Source organism: Marmota monax, unplaced genomic scaffold (assembly GCF_021218885.2).
Source record: "Marmota monax isolate L192 unplaced genomic scaffold, Marmota_monax_Labrador192_F-V1.1 WCK01_AAM20220418_F8-fsc00115, whole genome shotgun sequence".
In the NCBI taxonomy this organism is placed as follows: Eukaryota; Metazoa; Chordata; class Mammalia; order Rodentia; family Sciuridae; genus Marmota; species Marmota monax.
Window position 1 is genome coordinate 2,244,943 of NW_026694419.1, and position 16,089 is coordinate 2,261,031.

The window sequence follows — 16,089 nt, forward strand, 5'->3', positions numbered from 1 at the left end:
GGAGGCAGACAGCTCATGATTGTGTGTGTTGTTCTGATCTTTTTAGATTTATTTTGAAAAATAAGAAAATAATAACGTAGCTGAACACAACAGCAAACAAGGCAGCGTTTCCCTCTTGATAACTGGCAGGGAAACAAGAGATGTACCTTCAGATAATATAAATAATCTGCTGACTCTGGAAGAAAGAGGCATTCAGTCTGAGATGATAATATAGCAGTAGATGCAAATCTGAAAGCTTCGTGTTCTACCCAGTGTTTTATATTGAAAATCAGGAGTTGTGCCTCAGTCTGCTAATGTCATGGAGAGGGTCTGGATCTTAGTCCTCAACCAGGATATTCTCCTTAGAGTGTGAACACATTTATTCCTTCATTCATTCCCTCCTCCCCATCCCCTCCTCCCTCTCATTGGCTTCTGAGGTGGTGTCTTTACATAAACGTTCAATGCACAAGATGCTTTATGGAAAGAGAACCAGAGAGGGAATCAGGGATGGAGGAAGAGTTGGGCAACAGTTGAGCAGAACCACAGACAGGACTGGCAGCTGAAAAATCAGAAGAAGACAGTCTCCTCCATTTTGTGTCTTCCCCATTTCTAGGGCAGAATTAAGGAATGACCTGGGATTAGATCCACCAGTCGTCATCAGGTCCTGCTAGTCTCCCTTGATTAAGAAATTTCCAGAACTAAATCACAGCTTATCTTGCCATAGATAGCTTTCATAAATGGCTCTTTTCAAAGAAATTGCTTGTTTTTAGCTCAAATTCAGATAAGTTATTCCAGTGTTAATATTACTACAGAAACACAGATTTATTTGTCATAAACTTGGAAAAATATGGAAAGAGCAAGTAAGTTAATTTGTATTTGATCAAACACTGACTTGGCCGTTATGATAGAGAAAGTATTATATTCATTCACTGCTATTTGTAGTTGTGACTGTTGAGAAGTTAAAACATTGTGTTTGCTTTGGTTAGGAAGGAATATAAAGCTCAATATTTGGCATAAATATGCTAACATTTTTAGAGTGAACAGGGCAAGGATCTTTCACAGCCTGTGTCCATTTGCCTTTTTTTTTTTTTTTCTAACTTTCTTTTTGGTTTTAGTCCAAGAAAGAAGAGAGAGTCTTGCCATAACAACGCTTCCAAAGGACGTGTTGCCAGAATTTGGAATACTCTTTTGGACAAACATTGCTCCAAGGTAAATATTACCGTTGTACCAATAAGGGATACAGCATTAGAATTTTCTGATTGCAGTTGTACAGCACAAAGGTTTAATTGTTTAGTCTAATACAGACCTAGGGCGGTGTGAGAGGAGAGAGAGAGAAGAAAGCAGAGCTGTTGGGGTGTCCTGCAGCCTCTGCTAAATGTGTTACCAGGAGAATGCCATCAGAATCTGGAAGCTTATTGGGCTGGACTGCAAATGTGTGGGAAAGTGAAGGAAGGGGAAGCTGGACTTTTTTCTGTTGCAGATATTCACGAAAACAAAAGCCAGTGGGGTTTGATTTTTTTTATATAAAAATAGCATTTCTACCTTTATGAAGTAATTCCCCTGAGGGTTAAATAAAATAAATCCTGTATTCATGTCACAAGGCAGAAAAACCTGAATCATCATATTTTACACCAACTGAAACTTACAAATAAGGTAGAGTTTAAGGAAACCCATGTTTTTCTGTGAAAATGCCATTTCATTGGTTCACAAGAAATACTTCATGAATTTCTTGTTTTTAGAAGATCATACCCTTAATGTCTCTTATGGGAAGGGAGAGTGTGTGAGAGAGAGAGAGAGACAGACAGACGAACAGATACTGATTCCAAAGAGGAATCTGTCAGCATCATATTGTGTTTCAGAGGACTCGCTGCAAGTTCTTTACGAATCATGAGCTGAGCAGGAATCAAGGCTTGAACAAAAGCCGCTGAATTCATAGCTTCAGCATTCATGAATTAGCTGCCAATATTTTAACACAAATTGCTGTGTTGTTTCTATGAAGTTCCCCTGTTGTTGCTCAGTTTGTAGCGAAAAGCTGTTTGTGCTAAGCCCTAAAACTTTATCTGATAAAATGTCTCCTCCTTTCCTGATAAAGATGTTTGCATACCCATATACACAGAAATGCAAAAATACATGATCCAATTTAAAAGAAAATGTGCTTGTCAACTCTCTGTTTAGAAGTTAATATATGGTTGACATGCTGTATTCCTTAGTGTTCTAGAAGGCAATTTCAGATGGCAAGGGGAGAGTCCGGCTTTCCTCCTCAGCCCTCATCCTGGTTATTCTCTTTTGAAAAGCATGGGTAGGGGAACGTAGGCTGTACATTAGAGGAGAATTTTGTGACACTATTCATTCTCTGTTCTGACAGAGAGGACATTGTTTGCTCACTGTAATAGGCCTGGCAGGAATCTGTGCTGTGCATACAGAATGGGAAAATAGAAAAGCAGTGGGAAATCTTAAAATGCTAAGGAATAGATCAGCTTAGGGATTTTTTAAAAGTATATTTTAATAGCTACTCAATACTGAGATGCAAGTCATAATTTGGGGAAATAATTTTCCTTTCAGCAATTCCTTTCTTCACATTGCATTATGCATGTATTATAGGAGAAAGGTCTTTAAGAGAGTGGTATGCCTATCTAAATACTGTACTAACAAGAATTAAAATCATGCAAGTTTAGAAATACTGTGAACACACCAGACTGCTTTAACTTTGCTCTTTGTACATTAACATCCATGTTGGTGTCAATGACTGTTAACTCATACCCATTATCTGGTGATTCATAGGAGCATGTGTGTGCTCCCTAAGAGAAAAATAACATTTAAAGATGTAGCATGCCATTAGAGGTGCATTGCTAAGAATGGTGAGAGAGGGAGCCACACCCATGGCGTCCAGAACTGTAAAGGCAAAACTGCAAAAGCAGAGGTTTAAAGCACTATGCAAATCCTGGAGTGGGAACTGGGCAGAAACAGAAACATGATGGAGCCTGGTGTTTCTGTTTCTTAAAGTTCTGTGTCTGTATTAATCCCTGAGTACAGGAACTTTACAATGTACTGGTGCCTCATAGCCCCAGGTGTCTGAGGACAGTGTGTGTGTGTGCGTGTGTGTGCGTGTGTGTGCGCGCGCGCGCACGCCTATGTGTCTCCATATCTGTCTTAGGCTCTCCCTGGCTAGCTGATAACATAGTCACAGTTTGTATCAATTGCAGAGAAATACTTCACTAAAACAGCAGCCTAGAACTTTTCATCTTGTCTCATTTTTATTATAAAATGCAAAAAATATTATGGGGTGATTATCTTTGTCCAAAATGCAAAGTATCAAAACAATAGTTAATAAAAAATAACATCTATTTTGATATTGTGACATATTAAATACAGCTTTAAACTTGCATAATTATTCCTCAAATCAAAAATAAAATGCCACAATTTCAAAAATTGTCTGCATGTCATATGTTTCATTTAAAAATGAATTTAAAGTAAATAAATAGCTTTGAGTTGGAAAACCTCAAAATATAATAAAGTTTGTATTTCAGTTAACTTGGTAATAAAATTAATAGTAATTTACCTAACATCAAATAATTTTACATAAGTCACTTCTTATATATTATAAAATTTTACATCTATAAAATTATTATAATTATTATTATATTATAAACTATTATAAAATCATACATCTGTCTACTCTAGTTTACTATAAAATAGTAGATATTTTATTATTTTGCAGAGGCTTGCAAAATATTAACTAAGCACATCAAAGTATAACTAGTATTAAAAAATATCTAGCAAATCAATATATGTAGTATTAAAACACATTTAATAACGCTAAGAAAAAAATGTTCTGATAATTATTTGGATTCCATTTAAGGGGGAATCTCGCCATTTTTGAGTACATGACTACAGTTGGGTAGTGGGAGGTCTGTTCAGTTGTGGAAGGAAGACCGAAGACCCCTGGGATAGTCAGTTGATTGGAAGAAAATGTCACAGAGCTATCCTTGCCCTGCCTCACTCTGTCACATATCTCCTGTAGTTTCCTGTCCCAGTCATCACTTCTTCAAGTCAATGTTGGCTTTAAATATCTTAGACAAATCTCTGTACTATTTATATTCTCTCTACAAGATACATAGAGAGATCTATACTTGTTTTCAAATACCAATCATAAATCAATGACAATTCCCCCATTTACTGTTCTTTTGACCACAAAAGGTGATTTCTTCCTAAGAAGTCCTATTTTTCTTAATCCATTAAAATTTCTTCGAGTTTCATTTTAATTTCCTCATGGATATCAGGGTCTTATTTGTATCATCTTGTTGGGTGAGTTTGTTAGGTTTCATTCTGATTTTTACTATTCCTTTTTTTTTTACTAGATGTAAAATAAATAAATAAATTTTATATCTAGTATTACATCCAAGCAGAACTAACAAAATTCGAACTAATTTCAATCTGCATCATTATTTTCCAACAATACTGATGTTCCTTGGCTGATCCAGTTGTTTAGCTAAAGGCCCAACTCTCATCTGAATAGCTCCTATTGAACAAAACCTTAGTAAATGCCTAAAGAAGCAATTCAGTTAACATGATCTGAACAAAAAGAAATACACATAAACGAAGTGTCTTTCACACTTCATCAGTTGAAGTAAGCCATAGCATTTCTCTAAATTGCAACTAGCTTTCAGTTTCAAACTTTGGAAGAACAAGTCATTTGTACTGGGAAGTAGATGCTAAAGAACTGTTTGGCAACTTGAACATTTTTAGCGTTTGAATGAATCTCCCTATTTATAGTACAGCATCAGGCAGAGTAAAATGTTTGGCATTTCTATAAGGGATGCAAACACTTTAACGTTCTCTGTTGTGATCTAACAATTCATTTCAGAGTAAGATAAATCAGTCTTGTTTGGAAAATGTTTTACATAAATATTGGCAAGGAAACTATCTCTGAATCTCTATGGGTTTTAAAAATGCAAACTTCCCTAAAGTAAATGATGGCAAATTGCACCATATAACTATGGTTTTATGTGAACTGCCTGTTACTACTTTAAGTTCTCATGCTACTCTGCCCCATTTCTTGCTTTGTAGATTTCATTATTCCATGTTAAAATCAGGGACCACATTGCCACATCTTTCCAAATGTCACATTCTTTTTAACCTGACCTTTTTCTTATCCCAATGTATTTCTCATTATTAAAACTCTGGATTACTTCATTAACATATGCCCTTTTCTTTTATATTAGAGAACATGAGAACAGTAATTTGTAGGATTTTGGCCTTAATTGGCTTCAAAGTAAGTGAGAGATATCTGTGTTTCTTTTTCTCTGTCTCTGTATGTGTGTATGTGCATGCCGGTATCTGTCTGTTTCTCTCCTTTTCCCTCCCTCTCAATAATGCAAAATAGGGCAAACTAAATGTAATATGGCATCCTATTGTACCTTACTGGAACAAAAGAAGGACAGTAGATAAAAACTAAGAAATCTGAACTAAGTATGAACTGTACGTAATAATAATGTGCCAATATTGGTTCTTTAGTTATAACATGCTAATGTAATAGAAATAGAAAAATACAGCAAATGTATTTATACCTATGTATTAAATGATGATAGTTGAATTCAGACTGTTTTATAATAAGATTTGGGGTAGAAAGTGATAATTTCTCCCAGTGCCAAAATCCTGTAATGAACATAACTACAAATAGCAGAGGTTGGCAAAATCTAAGTACTTGGCAAAATCTGGGGATCAAATCCAGCTCTACCACCCATTTTTGTAAGACTGGGTTACACTTTGACATTATCTTACAGATGCTCCTATAGAGACAAAGAGAAGGAAGCCTCAGCCAATTAGGGCTGGATCCCCAGCCACTCAGGCACTGTTGGGGACATTGCCTGACCTCTCTGAGTCTTGTTTCCCTTCCTTGGAAGTCAGAAGGTCAAACCAGATTTTTCTCCTAGAAAGCCTTTGACTTGGAAAATTCTCATGCTGAATATGAGTTGGACATCCATTAATGATTACAGTTACTGAATTTATTGAGAATGAAATTTTGGCATTAAAGCAATTTGCATGCCATAACATAGTTTATAACAAAATTATTTGTCATTTTTCAACACTTGAACAGTATCAAAAATAATCAATTGCTGAAAATAACGCTGTTGCCATGTCATTTATGTGCTAGGAAGATGAGATCTGTTTTTTTTTTTTTAAATGTCCTTCCTAAATTTGAACCCAAAATCACTTAAAAATATTGTACCTTGACTTGTAACAAAGTATTTTTATTCATGTGATAATGTGATAAAGGTTTCTCTTAAATCTTTCTCTGAATATATTTTAAGATTGTACACTTAAATGCAGTTTAGCTTCAATGTATTATTTAATATAACCTGTAGTGTTATGTGTTATTTAATTTAGGCCAGTAAAATTTTGAATACCTAATTATGTTTAAGGCTTTTAAGACATTTAATACCCTGCCAAGTGTTCATATTATGTTTGTTGAATTAATCATCAGGAAGTTGCTCATCTGATAATTATTTATTAATTCCTTTTGAGCCAGTCATTGTCTATTATAAGAAATTATTTTCCAGCTATAGTATTTCAGCGCTGGGTTTTGATTAGAGACATATAAAAAAGAAGGTTTATTTAGGATTGCCTTTAAAGTTAAATTCAATCGTAACCATTTTACTGGTGTAATACTCTGGGGAAAGGTTGAATAGCATTTCTCAACTTTGACTATTCAGTAAAATTACCCAAGGGGCTTTTGTAAGTCCCCATGTGCAAGCTGTACCCTCAGACTAATTAAATCAATCTCTGGAGGTCTTTTTTGTTGTTTCTTTCTTATTAATTTTTTTGTCTTTTGTTTTGTGGTTTCATGAGGGCAGGGAGAGGGAGGAAGTGGGGGAGAAAGAGACACAGGGTCCTGCCAAGTTGCTGAGGCTCGCCTCAAATTCACAATCCTCCTGCCTCAGCCTCCTAAGTAGCTAGGATTACAGGCATTCACCACCTGAAGTGTTTTTTTTAAAGTGTCCTAGGTGCTCCCAATGTGCATCCCAAACTAAGAAAACTCCTATCCTAGAGAAAGCAGGAAAACCTCTGGAGACAGCCTTTTCCTATTGGAACTTTCCTACTTTTTGTGCTTAGGTGGCCTAAGGGGCCATGAAGCCATTTAAAGGAATATATTTTCAAAGAGAAAGAAGCTTACCAATAGCTGAGAAAACAAAGCAGCATGTCACTTGCCCTAAATCTCCATCCAGCAATAACCAGGAAAGTTTGTCCTGATTTCAAAAGCATTTAGGAAAAATGCACCGCATCTCTCAATGCATGATGTTTGCTTTGGCTTTTTCTTTGTTGGGCATCTTATTTCACGTACAGGATCAATGGGAGTGAACATCTATTGAGCACACCTGCTAAGTGTTGGGCCCCATGCTAAACATTGCTCTAATTCACAGCCCGAAAAGATAGTGGTTATTCATTCCAAAATAAAAATAAAGAGTCAGAGTTCTGTTTCGTTAGAAAAAAGCTTACCTCCGTGTAATTGAATATTTAGTCACCCATCCACTCATTCATTCGCTGACATTTATTGAATACATGGGATATTCAAAAAATAAGTTTGAAAATGCCGTAAAAGCACAAAGAATCCCTTATACAAAAAGTACAATAGATACCCCCTATCTGTTGCTTCAGCACAAGTAGTCGCTTTCAATGACCATTTAACTCTGTGATGGGGCAATTCAGGCTGGGCTCAGCTGGTCTCCCTTGTGAGCAACACTGCTCAGGGTGGTTTGGCTTTGCTGATCTTGGCTAGGATCCTCACGTGTCTGAGGCCTTTAGCTGAGACACACTGGCGGCCCAAGCTCTGGTCCTTGTGGTCTCATCTCACAGCAGGGCCAGCTCAGGTTTGTTAGAGAGGAGGAGTTAGGATTCTGAAAAATGAATGGCAGTATCCAACATACCTTAGGCCTCGACTCAGAACAGCACATTGTCACCTCTGCCACGTTTCTTGGCCAATGCAAATCACAAGGCCAGTCTGAATTCCGGGGGTGGGGAAATAGATCTCATCTTTTGATAGAAAGTACTAAAAAAGTCACTTTGTAAGAAGAAAGGAAGGACTGAGCAATTGTGGTTATTTTTGCAATCAATCACAAGGTGGAAAAGTTTAATTTTATCTTGGGACATTTATGGAAGATTCCTGCAAGCTAGTTACATTGGAGCAGATTTCAAAGATACAAAGAAGTGGAAAATGCATTTCAGGTAGAGGCAATAGTATGAGTAAGGCCATTAAATTGCAGCTTCATTAGTGAAATACAAAATGGGGATTGTTAGCTCCCTAAATGGAGAAAATGTCTAACCCAATACCAAATATAGGTAGAAGGCTCTCCACACGTACTTTCTTATTTAGATAAAAACAGGGGTGTGACTTCAGAGCATGGGCCTTTAAAGCAAATGTGATAACCTGATAGCTTTACCATTTACCCGCTGGTTGAGCTTGGCAAGTTACAGAGCCTCTGTTTCGTATAGTGAGGCCAACAATGCTTATGCGCCAGTTGCCTTTGCTATATGAAAAACCACGTCACAACTTTGTAGCTTAAATACCTTTTATTTGCTTAGCTCCTGATTTGTGGTTTCCTGACAGGTTTTCTCAGTTGGGTTTATGGATGAGTCTATGGTCAGTTTACAGTTTGCTTGGTGTCTCTGCCTCTGGGGACTGCTTGACCGTTAGGGGATAGTGACGACAACTGGGTTGCCTGTCTCATCATCCAGTGGGCCAGACTGGGCTTATTCACACAGGGGATCAGCAAAGTTCCAAGAATGAGAGTGGAAGCCTGCAAAGCTTATGGGTAGTTCAGAATTGACACACTATTGCTTCCACTGTCTTCCATAGTCCAAAGTGAGTCACAGAGGGCGCCCAGTAAAACAGTAGAAAAACAGATAGCATTTCTTGCTTAAAGGAGCTACAAAGTCATATTGCAGTAAGTGACGATACAGGGAGGGGAAGGCTTATGGCCATCCATACAATCTTCTGCTCCTACCGATGGCCCACAGCAATCCTGTGAAGAGCAAGTTAGATGTAACTTGATTTTTTTAGGCAAGGCACCAAGTTCAAAAGTATCTGGCAAATAGTGCATGTTCAATACATGAAAGCTATTAATTTATGCTTATATATTAAAAATCAGATTTTCAGCCAGATTATTTAATTGCTTGCATTCAGAGACTATCAGTTGAGCCTCCTGATTCTACTAAGGAAGGGTGAATGCTATGTATTCTTTACCTATTGCAGAAAGATGATAGAAATAGGGACATGTTTATGACCTCTGAGTGCATGAGTATCTTGGCACAGAATCCAGATGTCATCACCTGGTGAGGTTGACAGAGCCTGGCAATAGCACTATGTGAGGGGTCAAAAGACCAGAGCAGTAAAGTACAATATTTCAACTCCAGGGATATTAAAGGCTTTTTTTAAATAAGGGGTAAGAATGTATTTCAAAACCTATGCAAAGAATGACAATCTTAATAAATTTTTATTGATTTCTTTCAGCACTATAAGTATTTTCACAAAACCAGCTAAGTCCCATGTAGTTCCAGATTGATCCATAAATTGTTCTTGAACATCATAAATTGCATTCAGTGGAGATTTACTTGGCAGCTGGAATATCTCTAATCAGTGATGTGAACTGAATCAAAAAAAATACCTGTCTTTTTTGAAATAAATAGAACACCAAAAGTCATTTTTAAATGTGTAGGGTAGAATCATGGTCAGTGTTCTTGGAGGATGGTGTCGGCATTTTTTTTTTTTTTTTACAGGGATGGCACTTTTATTGGAACTCCTTAAAGCAATCTCAGGTGTTCATTGGGCTCTGCCTCTTGACTACATTCTGTTGATTCCCCCAACAGCAAGAACCTCAGAGAGTTATGTGTCACCTGTTGTCTGAGATTTTCAAACACTGAGATCTCATTGTCCCATAGTCCTTCTGACAATTTCAGAAAGTTCTCGTGGAGTGATTAAGATCTGTGTCTTATATCCCATCTCTTCTACTTTCTTTTCTGAGCAACAAGGGGAAGCTATTGAAGCCGTAAACCTCAAAAACCTCATCTAAACTCCTTATTGCGTCAGTAATGATCATATAATTCCACTTAGGTTTACATAGCTGTTGATCACATTTATAGTTATTAGATTATTAACAACAGCACAAATATTTAATTTCAGAAATTGAGATAATCAGAAAGTGGGTTGGGGGGAAGGATGTAGGTTAAAATATTTAAGAAACCTGACCCAAAGAGTTCTACTGAGGGTATTGCTTCTGCTTTTGAAGGCCACCGGTCGCCACTATCATCACCCCCCTGCCTCACCCAAACACACATGAGTACAGTCAGTCCTTCTAGAAGGGCTTCAGTGCCTTTGCTGTAAAAGAATAAGCAGGTCGTTTTGAACACTCACTCTTTGTTTTTAAAATATGTTTTATGGACCATGTAATGAAGTACCTACCATGATACCGAGAATAGAGTAATAAGTATTTGTAGACTTGACATGCCTGCCTTCACGGGCCTGAGAATGATTTCTCATTTATGAAATTTGTGTTGGCAAGGAAAGTGGTTTCTGTTGATACCGATAGACCATCTGGGGCTTCAGAGTCTAAACTTGATGACTCTATTTATGCATAGATCTTTGAGGGGAATTCCACATTTTTGACATGTGTTTGCAAAACTAGAAGTTGTGTATAGCTTTACAAGCCCAAGATAAGAGAATTTTTACCCTTGCATACTCTAGAGTAGTTTTAAATTATTGCAGTGATTTTTTTTTAATAAATAAGAAAATAAATGATAATCTCCTAAATTAGATCTCAAAGATTTCTGAACAGTCTAAGATTTTTAATATTTTTCTGTAAAGAATTTATATTAAGCACCTCATGTCAAAAATGGTTGGAAATCCTATGCAGATGAAAGCCATCAATTTTGGTAAGCTTAATCTGCTTTGTCTTCAGTTTTTAAACAACTAATAAAACATAAGTACTACACCTCGCCAGTGTTGACACAGTTCTCACAGGTAGACACTGTCATGGGCCCCCATTCTTTTACTTTTTGAAACTCTTGAACTATGTCCCTTACTTTTTTTAAAACAACACCTGAGGTGAGTGGAGGGGATCATGGTTTGCCCAGCCCCACTCTGCCATTAATCCCCAACCATGAAGTTGAAATCATCATTTTCCTTATTTTTGTGCCATGGTTTTCTTTAGGTAGTGCTAAGGCAAAAGGAAAATAAAAGATAAAATAAGTAGGCCATGTCTTTCAATAAAAATGGGATAGATGGTGTTTCTTTGCAAAGGGAAGAAAGTTTAATATCCACCAGCCCTCCCCAGTGTGTGTACTATCTGCCAGGCTCCTGTGGCTTTGCGGTTTATGATCGTGGCAGCTGTCTGATCTGTGTCCTCTTGGCTTAGGGCAAAAACTTCACTTTGCAGAACGACATTTCTACAAATACAAATGTATCCTCAGGAAGGAACGTAAGAATCTGGATTGGGCATTCCCTTGGGTAGCCTGTTCGGCTCAGGCAGCCGCGGAATCTCTTTGTCACATTGGTTCTTCATTTGTAAAACACCCATAATGATTTAAAAACGAAAATGACAACACTTCCCACCCCCAATTTCTTACAAGACTTTTGAGCTCCTCACAAAGGAAAATCTGTGAAAATGTTTGATAAGCTGAAACTTTACATAAAACTAGTTAAAATAGTTGTCCTGAGTTGGAGCAGTTGTGGTGGTGGTGGCTGGAAAAGGCTCTTGGGTCTTCATAGGTGCATAGAAAGATGAAGGTTAGGAAATTCAGCCTGAGCATGTGGTGACATCTCTGCTGAGCAGGATTTCCCTTCTCTCTGTTCAGCTCCTCAGCCCGTGTATGTTCACTATACTGTTCTGTCATCCCAGTGTTATTGACGATGCTGTTAGTGCCTTTTTATTATAATGCCAAGTCAGTCTAATCCAAATGCTTTTTGTCAGTCCATTATTGGTTTGAGGAAATAGTTCTGTGGAACTTTGAACTTGAAAGTTTATAAAATGATTGTCTACTACAAGATAATCAGAAGCATTATTTGATCATTTATAATACTGGGCTTTGGGGAAAACACATAATGCAAATGGACCCTCTTTTTAAATCTGACTTCATTTAAAACTAACGGTGAAAACAAACCAGGATCAAATCCTGGCGAGGGTCTCCAGCTCCAGCAAGATCAAGCATGGGTGACAGCAGGTGAGATTGCACAGACCCAAAATGAAAAGATGCAGAGTCCCGCTCTGCCGTCTCAGGTTTGATTTCATGGTAAGGCTTCCACACAGTCTGGCAGTTATGACGCATGTGAATTGATTCACCAGTATTAGGTAGGCTAGGAAAATGAGATGCTATGGAAGAAGCCCAACAGCAATGGGCAATGACCTTGTGCTGGGAAGACTACCCAACATCTGAGAAGTTTTGTGGGTTTTTTTTTTTTTAACCGAGGAAAGCCTGTGGTAGGGAAGGAGAAATTCTAGAGGAAGTAGCCAGGATGATAAACAGTGAGAAAGTGCAATAAGTTGAGAGGGAAGGTAGGCAAAAGGCCAGTTGCCTTTAGTTTGCAGGCTGGTTTTATATGGTTGCATTTTCTTTATTCCTTGATCAATGGGAAACTGTTAAAGGGTTTTAAGCTGTAAGCTTGGTGTGATCAGACTTTCATTTTGAGATCTGTCTGGCAGAGGTTTAGAGAAGGGGCTGGAGAGCTGCATTGTGAATGCAAGAAACCAGTAGGCTCCTGCAGTAGCCAAGTTGAGAGAAGCTGGTGGTTTGGACCAGGGAGAGAGCTGGCTCTGCACGTACAGAGACAAGAATGAGTTGAAGACCTGCATTTGAAAGTCAGCTAAGGGATGACATTGAGGGGGCTTAACGTGGAATTAGACATGGAGGGAAGCTGAGAGAGGATTCACCCTAGAGCACCTAGCTTAATGTGGCTCCATTAACAAACAGGGTCAGGTGGGCCTGAACGCTGTAGCCTCAGCAGGTTCTGTCTCCTTGGCCATGACCTTCTGTAGGCTTGGCCATGACCCCTAGGCATGGGAAGATGGAGAGCTCAGGTGCCAGCTGCATATGGACACTGCAGTTCATGGAGCCTTGGCTAGAGATCCAGATTTGGGAATTGAGGCCACCTGATGGGAATCAAAGCCATTATTATAGGTAATGCATATTTTCATCCACGAAGATAGCATAGAGCAAAGTATGGAAAAGAGACTAAGCCTGAGCCTTAAGGAGCTACAATATCTCCTAGCTGAGGAGAGGAACCAAACTCAGGAAGTGTTTAATGAAATGTGTTTGTCATCTTCCTCTTACCCATATGTCTGCCTTTTAAATTAATACAGGGATAATAATCATTATGGATAATTATATAAGGACCATGTCTAAAATTTGGTCTGATATTTTTACGTGGTTAGAAAACTCTAGAGATTTATGCAAAAACTTTGAAATTATCTGCATGTGAGTTGACTGGCAGGAGTAGACAAAATCCATGATGTTTGATCATTCAAGTTATAGAATGCTATTTCACATTCTCATTACAACTAGACTTTCTAGCTAGTGCCCTTGACTTCCTATTGTATTACACAACACCATATCTGGTTGTGCCTCTTTTCACCATGTTAAAATTAACCACTGAAGCTTGGGAGGCTGAGGCAGGAGGATCACAAGTTCAAAGCTAGCATCAATAATTTAGCAAGGCCATAAACAACTCAACAAGACCCTGTCTCTAAATAAAAAATATTAAAAAGGGCTGAGCTTATAGCTTAGTGGTTAAGTGGCCCTAGGTTCAACCCCCCAGTACCCCTCCCCCCCAAAAAAACCTACTGGATTCAGAAGAATGTCCTTGTGTTAATAATATTACTCAATGTATATAAATGTACAGCTAGTATCAGATTATTCTCATCAGTTAAATTTAAATGATAAATTATAATATCAGAATCAGCTCCTTTAAATACAGTAAGATGCAGATTCCTTAAGTATGTTTTGGAATAAAATAAGATTTTATTAAACCAGCCAGGGAAGCACGAGAAGGGACTAATATTTATTGGGAATTTATTCTGGGTGAGGGCACTGGACTATGCATGTTTTACAAGATCCAACTGCAGCTGATTTCAATAGTGGTATCAAATAAACTTTTATATATGAAATGAAAAACTGAAATACTGATGATATTGAATAGAGCAACATGCAAACATAGGCACATGTTTGGAAAGCTGGCAAAGTGTGTTATCAATATGGCTGAAAGCGCTAGTCTAGACCAAACAGAAGTGTCTCAAAATAGTGGTAGTTCCCAACTGTCTATGCCATATGTCACTAGGATTTGTCCTGAAGATATTACAACTGACTTCCTGGCCAGTTCTCTTAGTATCTCATGGTAATAATGGAAGGATAAGATTACTGACAAAAGATCCCAGACTGTAATGAATCTACTAACATTAGATGAATGTTTTTTTACAGTGTAACTCCTGTCTCAAGCCAGACATATGAAAAGAGACCCAAAAACTTTACCATGACATACTGAGAGCCCTAAGCCAAATAAACATGGTGTTGCTCCCAATAAAGCAGTGTTTTTAAAAAAAAAAAAAAAAACATCAACATAAGATTGGAAATGCAGTTTCAAACAATGTCTAGCTGCTGGGAATTGAAAGGAACAGCCAAGATTGCAAAATATACAAAATGGAGGAGCTCATTCTGGCAGAAGCTTAAAGCCAGCCAGAGGTCAGTGAAACTCAGGATGCAAATTGCCTTCTCTGCAAAAAGTGGCTGGCACTGTGGATCCAATTAAAATCCCAACATGTGCATATTGCATGGAGAATTGTAGGTTAGAATTGCAACTGTGCCTACTCATTTATTATCTGCTAACCATCAGTAGTTTCAACCTCAAAATAATACAGGACTGTATTCAGTTCTGATCTAAGACTGAAGAGATATGCATTCATTCACTCTACCAGTGTTTTACTGGGTGTCTGATACTGTTGGAGGTGCAGGAGTTATAGCTGCAAAGACCTGTGCTCCTGGAGGTTATATTCTATTAAGCACAAGGTGACAATAAGCACAAAGACTAATAAATAAGATGCTTTCAGCTAACAGGAAAAGAGGGCAGGGTAATGAGATGAAGACAGTTGGGAGTGCCCAGTAGGTCATTGAGTAGTTTTGTCAGAGAGGGCTTCTCTGAGAACATGATGTTGGATCAGGACTGAAAAACGAGGATGATCCAGTTGTATGATGTCCTAAAGGATGATCATTCCAGAAAGTAAACAACTAATATAAAACTTCCAGGGTGAGGGTAAACCTAACATGTCAAGCTGGAATGAAAAAGCCTACAGAAGGTCATGGCCAAGGAGACAGGACCTGCTGAGGCCGGAGCGTTCAGGCCCACCCGGCCCCTGATGATAATCTTCCAATGAATGTCAAACTGAGCTGGACAAAGTGTAGTGTCCATTTAAGTGATGAAGAACAATACAAAGACTAAAATAGCGTAAAGCATAAAGAAAGGTACTATCATAGTAATGTGTCAATTTCTTGTATCCTCTTTACCTCTAAGAATTGTGGGTCATTTTGCAAGTGGATAGATAACAGGTGTATTTTAGATCAGCTTTGACAATGGTATGTGAGGCTCACACCAATAACACATTGGAAAATTTAATATAATTCTTGTTGAAATTTAAAACAATGCTATTTTAATTTCTTTAATAAATCATGAATAGCCACATAACTTTGAGATTGACATTTTGAGGGATGCAAAAAAAATATTGTAGAAATAATATAGCAGTTAAAAAAAAAAACGTGACTCAAAACCTGTATCTGATGAATCTGAATCTTTGTGTTCCAAATTCTGGAATAGACTGATGTTGGGCTCTAAGAATATACACATTCTCCAACTTACATTGATTGAGCTTATGTTTTCTCAATATTACGATGGTGTGAAAGCAATGTGCTTTCAGTAGAAGCTGTCTTTTGAATTTGTACTTTCTCCCAGGCTAGTGATGTGCAGGTAACACTCAATGCTGGACAGCAGCAATAAGCCACTACTCCCAGTCAGCCACACCACCATAAGGGTAACAAGCAATAACCCACCTTAAACACAGTACCCTGTTTGGTAGA

At 37.9% G+C, this 16,089-nt stretch overlaps 1 protein-coding gene across 6 annotated transcripts in view; it reads left to right on the forward strand.

Moving 5' to 3' along the window:
• Pag1 (phosphoprotein membrane anchor with glycosphingolipid microdomains 1) overlaps positions 1 to 16,089 on the forward strand; it is a 142,060-nt gene that overhangs the window by 86,899 nt on the left and 39,072 nt on the right. For all 6 annotated transcript variants that reach the window (XR_006857013.2, XM_046468218.2, XM_046468222.2 and 3 more), the window contains one exon: positions 1,095 to 1,188. The gene's annotated coding sequence lies outside the window, so the exon portion shown is untranslated. The remainder of the gene's footprint in view (positions 1 to 1,094; positions 1,189 to 16,089) is intronic.